Below are 11762 nucleotides of genomic sequence, written 5' to 3'. Positions count from 1 at the left end.
TCTCACAAGAAACACTGTTTTATGAGGTTTACACTTTGATATTAAGGTAAGCATCCTAATTTGGAGATATTTATCCAAAGCCAATATTTTGTATTGTATAGTTATTTCTATTTTTAGGGAGATTGTGCATTTATATGGATAACAAGAATATATTCACTTATAAGAGTTAACACTTGAAGAGAATTTTCGAAGTGACAAAAATACTCATGCTTCAGCATTTAAGTCAATTTTTATTAGCAGTTAGGATAAAATTTGCATGTCAAACCAAATATCCCATACTGGGCCTCTAATAGTTTTGTGTACGGTAGGGTCTCAACATTCACAAGGGTTCTGTGTTGTGAACCATTGTGAATGTTGAATTTCACGAATGCCATTCCCACCCAGGGCCCTGGGGGAAGTCGTGACTGCTGGGGCTCCCAGCCCAGGATCCCAGGGGAGGTGGCGGCTCACAAATACTTGAATTTGCAAACCCTAGGTTCGCAAATGTCGAGACCCTACTGTACCTGTCTTTGATCTATGACTGGCCACTGTACGATAGACTAGCTATGTTGTGAATTTGATCCAGTAGGGTAGTTTGCACATGTGTGCTGTATATATATGCATAAATATTGGTAGTACTTTTTTCCAGGTTGAAATACTTCACTAGTTTGTTACATATTCTCTATAATTCATATGGGGGAATACCAGTAGAATCAGTAACAATTGAAAATGGAAGTACAGCCACACTGTATATACTTATTACACAAGCAACTGTAGTGTTGGAAGTATAAAATACAAGTTACAATTTTTTCTGGATTCAAATGACGTTGAAGAACTGTCCCTGGAACGGAGGTTTCATCACTATGGGTATGATTTAGATACGAATGGCATCAAAAGTGTCTCCACTGTAGACTCAGATAAAACTTTATTCTTCCACTTCGATAGGCAACATTTCACTCGGAAGCATATTCCATGTGTAAGCATCTGAAAAAACTGATTTCCTGAACTTTGAGATGACCGCAAATATTTTCTGTCTTGCTTCTTACCAGCTCTTGCAAACCTTTACTTTTGACTTAAGAATAATTATCTGCTCATTTCTTCAGTCCGTTTAACCCTTTGCTTCCTACCACTTCCTTCAATGTTAAGCATTTTGAGCCAGATTAATTCATATTCTGATGTTTGGTAACCAGTGAAAACTAATCACCCATTTGCAGTATAGATCAATAGCTTTCACATTTGCTACAGTTAGAATGAGAAAACAGCCACCTACCAAATGCAGAACTGAAGACTGAAAAATAAGGTGCTTTATACTAACCTATATAATCAGATACACACATTCCAGAGGTTTCAAGATTCTCATTCTAGAAAACTCCAGACCGCGAATAAGAACCTAGGAAACCGAGAATCTAAGAATTTTTAGACCCACCCCCAAAATTCACAATTCTATTCACTCTCCTCACCAGCGTTTAATTATAGTTGATTGCACATGATGCCACAGCCATTTGTCTATGCATTCCCCTTCCTCTCTCTAATTATAGTTTTATAATTTCCTGTATTCTATCAGAAACAACAAGAATCTTGATAGTCACTTTTTTTCCTCCTTAGTATTTGAAATTGTGAAAGTGTTCAGTCCTGAACAGAAATCCAATAGCAATGTTTTTGTTGTATGTATCCAGAAAAGCTTTGAGTATCTGATATGTTCATGTAGCTCCTTCGCAATGACAACAACAACGCTGGGCTCTTTGTTGGAAGAAAAGAAAAAAATCAGATAAGTAAAAACATATTTCCCAAGAACACTAGTGGGTGGGGAGGGGAGCATAGGTGGCAGAGAGGTGAATTGCAAAGACTGAGTAAATGCAAGGCACATTTCTTCAGCCACTGCTTCTCTGATATAAACCACATTGTTCTGTGTATACCAAAATACACTGCACGAGAAAACACTGCCCTACCCATACATTTCTCCTTGGGATGTGATGAGAGAGAATGAACCATAATGCACACGTTAGTCATGTCACTTAACACGCTACAGGCAGGTGCCCAGGTAGTGATAGAGGGGGCTGTGCAGGACAGAGTAGCAGAAACTTAAGTACTTTGTGGGATACAGGCCAGAAATAGGGGGCACAATGCAAGGGAGAAGACGCTTGAATTTAATGTATGTTTATTTAGCAGGGAAATTCCTAATTTCACAAAAAACAGTAAAGGTATCATTAACCTCCAGATCAACACCGACTCCTCAAATCCAATATATAAACTCCCCTTTCTTTCCAATATGCCTACATCTAAAGCTTGGAAAGGCAAAAAACAAACATTCAAGGGAAGCTTTTTAGGTCAAAAAAGATATTTTCATCTTGCTAGGTTCGGAGCTCAGGTTGTGCCTTGCCTGTGAGCACCAGGAACACAAGGGTAGTTGTATGACGGAAGCGTAAAAGAAACTTGTTTGAAAGTGAGGAACCGCAGAGTTTGGGTAGCAAGGCACACCAACCGTGGTAGGACTGGATAAGAGTCTTAACGGTTACTTGATGGTTTCCATGAGTTCTAATGCAATTGTGCTGCTACTTATTTCAACTGAGAAGTCTTAATTCTAAATTCAAAGTTTGGGGGGGTTAAGGATTTATTAGGTTATATTCTTGCTTCTTTACCTTCTTTGAAGATCTACTAGGTACTTTATTGTAGCTCTGTGGAAAATACGGAATTTATCTCGCCCTCTCTCATGACACATCCTGCTTACCCTCAAAAATAGAAGGAAACAAAGGGTTAAAGACACACACACACTCACACACAAACACAGAGTGTATATATGCAGCACATGATCTGCAGGCAAATACCTTTTCCCCCTATTGAATTCTTTAGTAAATAGTCATGTAAAACCTTCTGTAAATAAGCTCTCTCTCTCTCTCTCTCTCTCTGTATACGTGTCTCTCTTCTCTCTCTCCCCGTTTGAAAATAAATGTGCTCACTGATGTTTTTCCTGGTAATGATGTTAACTCATCGGGCATCCCTAACCATAAAAAGATGACTGTATATTTTAATGTACAGTATGTGATTCTGGTGCTTATGCATGTGTCTGAGTCCATATAGATATTAAAACATATGTACAGCAGGACATGAGAAATAAATGAAAACGGAAATAAAAGAAAATACTTTGTTGTTAAGGAATTCTGCATTTTGTTTTTGCCAGCTTATTTCATAAAAACTGTCTCACAGGTGCCTAACACATTAATGCTAGAGCCTAATATGTTAAGTGCTATTAGAATACATAGTCCATTGTACAAAAATGAAAGCTAATCTAAATATGGCGTCTCAAACAAAATTCTATGAATTTTTTTTTTTTTTTTTTTTTTAAGTTTGGTAGTTTTCTTGCTGACTTCATTTTGCTGCTCTGTTTTCCTTTCATTTTGCAGAGGTTCAAAAAAAGCAAGAGACCATACAAAGGGCAGGCCATAATACAGTGATGAAACAGTACCACCTAGAGCCTGCAGAGGTTATGACAGCAGTAGAAAGGAAAGTACGTAATTCTGTAGACTCCTGCTAAGGTTTATATGCTGTTTGTAAACAAATAGGTGTTGTAATTATTCAAGCGATATTTTACTGGTGATACTCTGAGTTAGTCTGGCATATATAAAACTAGCAATTAGCACTTGCTATCCCTTTCTCCTCACCCTGTCCCACAGAGGTGTGTGTGTTTCAGTAAGGAAGTGATAAGAGAGAGTTCTCATGATGCTGCTCTCTCACACAGTGCCAGAGCCTCACAAGGAAACAGATGGAGGTACCCACTGGTCTATTTTGCTAATCTTCTTGGCATGTTGGGTAGTTTGATCCTTCAATGCCTCAGCAAACAGCCTGGTAAAATTATTTTTTGATATCACTATTGTTGAGCTTAGTGGTGCCCACAGTTGCTGTGGGCCCTGGGGGCAAGGTAGGAGGGGGGGCACCGCTGCACTCCAGAAGGTGCAAAAGTGGCAGGGCTAGGGCATTTGGCCCTTAGTGCTGCCCAGACCACAGCACTGCCCGCGCACGCGCACACGCCCTTCATGCAGCCGCAGCAGCACTGCCACAGCAATTGAAGGAGGCCTGGAGCTCACTGCTGCCAAAGTAACAGTGGCATTGGTTGGAGCTTGTGCCCCTTTGAAACACTGGGCCTAGAGGCAAATGCCCCTGCCCCATCCCACTCCCCGGCCCACTGGAGGCCCTGGTTGAGCTCATGGCACATAGTTCCAATCTTGATTCCACTTCCAACTTGCCTATTGCCCAACATGTGGTAGCTTTTGGTTTCTGACTTTTGATTCAGCCCCCATTAGTCAAGCAGGCCAAGTTCATCTTTAGTCCATGCTGCACTAAGCAGCTGGGAGTCCTTCCTTCACTTCATGCACCAGAGAGCTGTCATTTCCTTACAGATTCCTCCTCCATATCCTGTCTCCAGGAACCTACTTCACTAAAAACACTCTAAAATACCATTATCCAGACACACACAAACCTCAGACAAAATCGTCTTCAAGTTGTCTCATTGTCTTGTGCCACACCTCTCTTTAGATGCTAACCTCCTTAGTGCAGGGCCTGGTTTTCCCTTCCTTGTCTTGTCTGGGAGTGAGCTTGGGGTAGTACTCAGTTAATAGCCATACTAATAAGCCATTTAGAATTCAAAGTGCATTTTACACAAAGGGGAAGAAAAGAAAGCCACTGCTCTCTTTTCCTTCACTCCTGCTTCCGTTCAGTTTCCTCCCTTTCTCTGAGGCACGTCAGCTCCTCTTCTTCGGCAGGTTACATTTTATGACTCTCTCTTCCACACAGCGTTGCCAAAAGCGATCGGTGGTCTGTAAGGCAGGAGAATTAATGCAGTCAATAAGTGATAAAAAGGAGCAATGTTGGCAATATATGATTACAGATTAAATGATGCAATTTCAGGGTCAGCACTACAGAAGGCACTTATGAAGAGGCTGACAAGGGAAGATGAATGGCAAATGAATGAGGGCAGTTATAGTATTTACTGTATATTTGCCTTCTCTGAGATTCATAGCCTCTGCTACCATCTGCTGGCTTATGAAAAAGAGCCAGAGAATCTATTTTAGAAGCTGCACATACATAATCTTTCAGCTGTCTCTCGTTATGAGAGCAGTCTTCATTTCAGGTCACAGCATACCTTCAGCCTGCACAGACCTGTCAATTAGCCTCTCTTTTGTATTCTGATGCATTCCGGCAGAAGGCGTGAGGAAGAATGGCAAAGAGGCAGTGGAAAATTTATTTTACTCCCAAATAATGTCTCCTACAGTAAATGCACAGCTTGGGCATTTTTTAAAATATTGAATCGATATAATTAACTACAATATATTCTAAAGGGCGGGAGGTGAGGCTACACTGAAAGGCATTCAATTTTGGTTTTTGAATGAACGCACTTCCTCTGTCAGCATAAATTGGCATAGCTCTACTGAAGTCAATGGAACTCACGGCTTCCCAACAGCTGAGGATGTGATCCAGAAAGTGTGATGGAGTTCACCTTAAATGTAATTTAATAAATAAAGGGGTCTCCAATTAATCTCAAGAAAAGAGAAATACATATTTATGTGCACAGACAGTAGCTTTTAATTTTTTTAAAAAACAGCCAACCCACCTTCCCTGCAGATGCATGTCTAATATCAAACAATTACAAATCTCAAAAAATAAACCAGTATTAAACTGCAGACTTTTCCTCAGCCATTCCAGCTGCAAGACTTACAGCTACTGATACCAGCTAGCTTGTTTACATCTTCATTAACCCATTTCCTTCTCAAAACCCTGTCAGAAATCCAGGCCTTATACACTGGGTACACAGGCCCAATCCAAATGGATAGCGGTTAATGCCACAAGGTATGACTATGCACATCTGTACATCACAGCACTTTGCCACATGTTAAGATCATACCTTATAGAAATATATCCACTCATGTTCCAAAGACTTCAAGTGATGGAGAATTCACCACACCCCTTGGTAAGCTGTTCTAATGATTAATCATCCTTATTGTGAAAAAATATCTGCTGCTTATCTCCGATGTGAGTGTGCCCTATACTGGGAATGGAGAAATTACATTTTACTACTGGGAGCTCTGGGAAGGGTTGTGACTCAAGGAGGCACAAACCCATCCTGAACAGTTTGGTGCTCAGTCAGAGTGCACATGCTACCCCTTGGGAAGATACTGACTTCTCCCTTGGGCAAAATACTAGTAGTGTGGGCTGCTGAGGTTGGTCTTGGCTCCCACCTGCCCCCTATGGAAAAATTTGTACCTTCTGGGAGCATGAAGGATGCGAGCAAAACTCAGAATTCAACTCATACACCACCCTGACCACCAGCAGTTCTAACTCAACATAAAAACTTGTTGGTCTGCATTCTCAGGAGAGAAAAATGTTGCCCCTACTTAACATAAGGCAAAATGAACGAGCAGTTCTATAGCACCTTAAATACTAACAATTTAATTTATTAGGTAATGAGCTTTCTTGGGTAAGACCCACTTCGTCAGATTCACAGGCAAAATGAGCACACTTGTTTTGTGGATGCAGCAGAATCTGGGCCACCCTACTGGAGATACTCAACTCCTCCAGGAGAGTCCTTTCATTAATCTGGTTAAGACCCATCAAGCACCTGAAACTGGGTGCTATTACAGGAGGCTGCTGACAGTGAGATTTTGACATAAGGCCAGAGGGATTTTACCCTGGAGAAACATCAGAGGGTCTTTCTTGCCTTTACTAGACCAGGACAATAAGATTAAGTGATTCCTTTTGCATACAGCTTTGTTTAGGACTCTATAAATCAGCATGGAGAGAGAAAATGCATAGGCCAGGTGAAGTACCATGGAACTGGCAGATACTACCTAATCCAGCATTGCTCGGTCTCTGTATCACCTATCAAAAACAGAGCGCATCTATACCAGGGTTTCCCAGATTCTCGGGGGATCTGCTGGAAGACCTTCACCGTGAGGGACCGCTGTCCAGGGAGAACTTTCGATCTGCTTATCAGCCATACAGTGACTGAAATTGAAGGTAACACAAAGAAGCCCAACACTCAGCTGTCTTCTGTTACAGGATTTATTTTATTTATTTACAGGGTTTAAATTTATTTCAAAATACTCAATGCCCAGAGGATCTGCATCAATTTATGATCAAAGACAGGACCACATTTTATTTTTTTTCATTCATAATTCGAAGCCTCATATTGTTCAGGGACACCGTGCATGCAATGACTGTTTGCAAAAGGTCGTTCTCAGTAACAGAAGTTAGGGAGAGAACCAGCGCAAGCACAGCTATTGACCAGCTGATGCTGCTGCCAGCTTTAGTTTCAGGATGTGGGGATACCCTGTTATATCCCAGAGAGCACAACACAATACATTCATTTGCCTCAGTTTCACTAGATTGTTTACATTAAGATTTTCTAAACCACTCCCTGATAGGAAAGGGCTCCCTTTTCCACCGAGCAATCTGACTTGGCGTTCTGAATGAGCAGACAAATACACTCTCCTGACAAATCACATCCTCCCAGTGAGATTAACTCAGAGCAGAAACATTATCCCCAACCTATATGTACTGTACAGAAGTTGAGAGGTGTCCAAAGTCTAGTTTCCCTGCCTGTGGATTTCAGAGTTACTGTGCAGGCTTGATTTTGCTTCCCTCCATTGTCATAGGTCAACATTTGCCAAAAATCAGATAAAAATGATTTAAAAAACAGCTGGTAAGGTGGTGACATGTTTTGTTTTCCAATACTGAGGAAAATGTAAGATCTGGATCTTTAAGGCTTTCCTCATCAGAGATCATGAATAAAACCTGCAGAGTCAGGCCCTATAAAAAAACATATAAAAATTAAACTTTTTTGTTTGGATGAACTATCTGTGGTTGCCTACACCGACCACCATGGAGATGGAAAGTTGTTCCAACTGTTCTTGGTATACATGTCTCTCCAAAAAGGATCGAGCGGATATTAAAGAGAAGTTCACAACCCCATAAAGATGTCAGCCTCACTCATTACAGTCTCCTGCATCTCCTCACCTGACAAGGTGACTTACAAAGATGATTATTTGCAAACATAGGAAAAGGGAAAATGAAAATAGGAAAAAAAAATATCAAAATGTTGTCGCAGACTTTTTGTTCATAAAAATTACCACTCCGTGTGAAACTCTGCATCCACTGACGTCAATGGAAAATTTGTCGTTGACTTCAATGGGACCAGGATTTCACCCCAAACTATCAAGGAACAAAAACAAACTCAGCATTTCTCTGTTGCAGGAGAAGGGAAATTAAAAAGGGAGCTGAATTACAATGGGGGTGGGGAGGGTTAGTTAAAGTTCACTCATCTTTACAAAAGAAAATGAAACGAATGTCATTAGATGTAGGAGATACAAAAGGTCAAATATATATCCTGAATATGGAGCTAAAATGTTACTGAAGGACTAAGGGAAGCAGAGGACCACATCTTCCCTTGAGGATAACATGATTAAAGAGTAAAAATAATTTTGAATAAAGAACCTCTAACAAGAAAAAAATATGTATGTCAAAGACTTGAAGTAGTAAACTAAAGTTAGAGAAATAAGTTTCTTGCATTTGGTGCTATAGGGACAGAATGAGAAACCAGGAACTACAACAGCAACAAAGGGTCCTGTGGCACCTTATAGACTAACAGAAAAGTTTTGAGCACGAGCTTTCGTGAGCACAGACTCACTTCATCAGATGCTGGTCTTGGAAATCTGCAGGGCCAGGTATAAATAAGCCAGAGCAAGGGTGGGGATAACGAGGTTAGTTCAGTCAACAAGGGTGAGGCTTACTACCAGCAGTTGATCTGGAGGTGTGAACACCAAGGGAGGGGAAGCTGCTTCTGTATTTAGCCAGCCATTCGCAGTCTTTGTTTAAGCCAGAGCTGAGGGTGTCGAATTTGCAGATGAATTGTAGCTCAGAAATTTCTCTTTGGAGTCTGGTCCTGAAATTTCTTTGCTGTAGGATAGCTACTTTTAAGTCTGCTACTGTGTGGCCTGGGAGATTGAAGTGCTCTCCTACGGGTTTTTGTATATTGCCATTTCTGATGTCTGATTTGTGTGCGTTTATTCTTTTACGTAGAGACTGTCCAGTTTGTCTGATGTATATAGCAGAGGGGCATTGCTGGCACATGATGGCAGAAATTATATTGGAAGATGTGCAGCTGAATGAACCCACGATGGTGTGGCTGATCTGGTTAGGTCCTGTAATGGTGTTGCTTGTGTAGATATGTGGGCAGAGCTGGCAACGAGGTTTGTTGCATGGATGGGTCCCTGAGTTAGAGTGACTGTGGTCCAGTATATAGTTGCTGGTTAGGATTTGCTTCAGGTTGGCAGGTTGTCTGTGAGCAAGGACTGGTCTGCCTCCCAATGCCTGTGAAAGTGGGGGGTCGTTGTCCAGGTTGGGTTGTAAATCCCTGATGAAGCGCTGTAGAGGTTTTAGCTGAGGACTGTAGGTGATGGGTAGTGGCGTTCTGTTGGTTTCTCTCTTGGGCTTGTCCTGTAGTAAGAGGCTTCGTGGCACACATCTGGCTCTGTTGATCTGTTTTTTCACTTCCTCAGGTGGGTACTGCAGTTTCAAGAATGCTTGATAGAGATCCTGTAGTTGTTTGTCTCTGTCAGAGGGGTTGGAGCAAATACGGTTACATCTTAGTGCTTGGCTGTAGACAATAGATCGTGTAGTGTGTCTGGGATGGAAGCTGGAGGCATGAAGGTAGGCGTAGTGGTCAGTAGGTTTACGGTACCTGGTGGTATTGATGTGGCCATCGTGTATTACCACCGTGGTGTCCAGGAAGTGGATCTCCTGTGTGGACTGTTCCAGGCTGAGGTTGATGTTGGGGTGAAAGTTATTGAAGTCCCGGTGGAATTCCTCCAGAGTCTCCTTCCCATGGGTCCAGATGATGAAGATATCATCAATGTAGCGTAAGTAGAGACGGGATGTTAGTGGACGAGAGCTAAGGAAGCGCTGTTCCAGGTCAGCCATGAAAATATTGGCATATTGAGGGGCCAGACGGGTACCCATAGCTGTGCCGCTAATTTAAAAGGTATTTGTCGTCACCAAATCTGAAATAGTTGTGTGTGAGGATAAAGTTGCAGAGCTCAGCTGCCAGATGTGCTGTAGCATCATCAGGGATACTGTTCCGGACAGCATTTATTCCATCTTTGTGTGGGATGTTGGTATAGAGAGCCACAGAACCCTTCTTTGCTGTTACAGATCCAGACTAACACGGCTACCCCTCCGATACAGGAACTACAGTAATTACATTTATTGGAAAACCTCTGAACGTGATTTTAAAGACTGAGACATCTGAGGAATCAGAAAGCCATTGGTAGCTTCCTGGCTAATCAAAAATATAACCTCCTCAAGCTACTGCAGGCAGTTTCTGAAATATACAGCCTGAGATACCACTGAAAATCAATTATTCAAAATGAAGAGAAACTCAGCAACTTTTTGAGAGTCAGGGTAGTTAACCAACTTCCTGAGCAAATTACAAAACATCAGAAAAGTTCCTGATAATGCCATCCTTGCCACAATGGATATAGAGGCTCTGTACACTAATATTCCATATAAAGATGGATTACAAGCAATTAGGAATACTACCCCTGATGTCACCACAGCCAAACTTTGTTCTCACCCACAGTTATTTCCAATTTGGGGACAATTTATACCTCCAGATTAGTGGAACTGCTATGGACACACACATGGCCCCACAATATGCTAATATATTTATGGCTGACCTGGAACAACGATACCTCAGCCCTTGTCCCCTGTTACCCCTCCTCTACTTAAGATACATTGATGACATCTTTATGATTTGGACCCATGGTATAGAGACTCTAGAAGAATTCCACAGAGACTTTAACAATCTGCACCCCACCATCAACTTATGCCTCGATTACTCCACGCAAGAGATACATTTCCTGGACACTACAGTACAAATCAAGGATGGTCTGATCAGTACCACACTGTACCAGAAACCCACTGATGGCTATACTTACCTACACCCTTCTAGCTTCCATCCTTCCATTTTAGCTTCCATCCACACACAACTAGATCCATTGTTTACAGTCAAGCCCTTCGATACAATCACATTTGCTCTGATCCAACTGACAGAGACCAAAAGCTACAAGATCTTTACCAAATATTCATAAACCTGAATTACCCACCAGGAGGTTTAAAAAAAAACAAATGGACAGGGCCAGACGAATACCCAGAGACCAGCTACTCCAAGATCGGCCCAAAAAAAGCCAAGAACAGAACATCACCGGTCATCACCTACAGCTCCCAACTCAAACCACTGCAATGAATTATTAAAGACATACAACCTATCCTCAATCAGGATGCCACACTCCAGAAGGCCCGAGGTGACATGCCTGTTCTCTCCTACAGACAACCTCCCAACCTTATGAGGGTCCTCACCAACAGCCACAGTCTATACCCCAGGAATACCAGTCCTGGAATTTTTCCTTGCAATAAAGCCGGCTGCCAGCTTTGTCCACATATCTTCTCTGGAAATACCATCACTGGACCTAACCAGATTTTTCACAGAATCACGGGCACATTCTCATGTTCCTCAATGAACATCACATATGCCATCATGTGCCAACAATGCCCACATGCTTTGTACATTGGACAGACTTCTAATTCCCTTAGACAAAGGGTTAATGGGCACAAAACAGACATCAAAACACTCCAGATCCACAAACCGGTTAGTCAACATTTTAATGGAGTGGGCTATTCTGTTAATGACTTAAGAGTTTGTGTTACACTGAAGAAAAATTTTCACACCACTATTC

The 11762-nt window shown here is 41.7% G+C and overlaps 1 long non-coding RNA gene across 6 annotated transcripts in view; it reads right to left on the bottom strand.

The window, feature by feature from the left end:
- Positions 1-218: 218 nt before the first annotated feature.
- The window catches only part of LOC142011204 (uncharacterized), a 62331-nt gene continuing 50787 nt past the window's right edge, over positions 219-11762 (bottom strand). For all 6 annotated transcript variants that reach the window (XR_012644990.1, XR_012644989.1, XR_012644991.1 and 3 more), the window contains 2 exons: positions 2619-4790; positions 219-1719 (listed from right to left, as the gene is read on the bottom strand). This is a non-coding gene — a long non-coding RNA (uncharacterized LOC142011204). The remainder of the gene's footprint in view (positions 1720-2618; positions 4791-11762) is intronic.

Source organism: Carettochelys insculpta, chromosome 3 (assembly GCF_033958435.1).
Source record: "Carettochelys insculpta isolate YL-2023 chromosome 3, ASM3395843v1, whole genome shotgun sequence".
NCBI classification, from domain to species: domain Eukaryota; kingdom Metazoa; phylum Chordata; order Testudines; family Carettochelyidae; genus Carettochelys; species Carettochelys insculpta.
The sequence above is the reverse complement of the archived record's forward strand: the minus strand, read 5'-3'. Positions and strand labels throughout refer to the sequence as shown.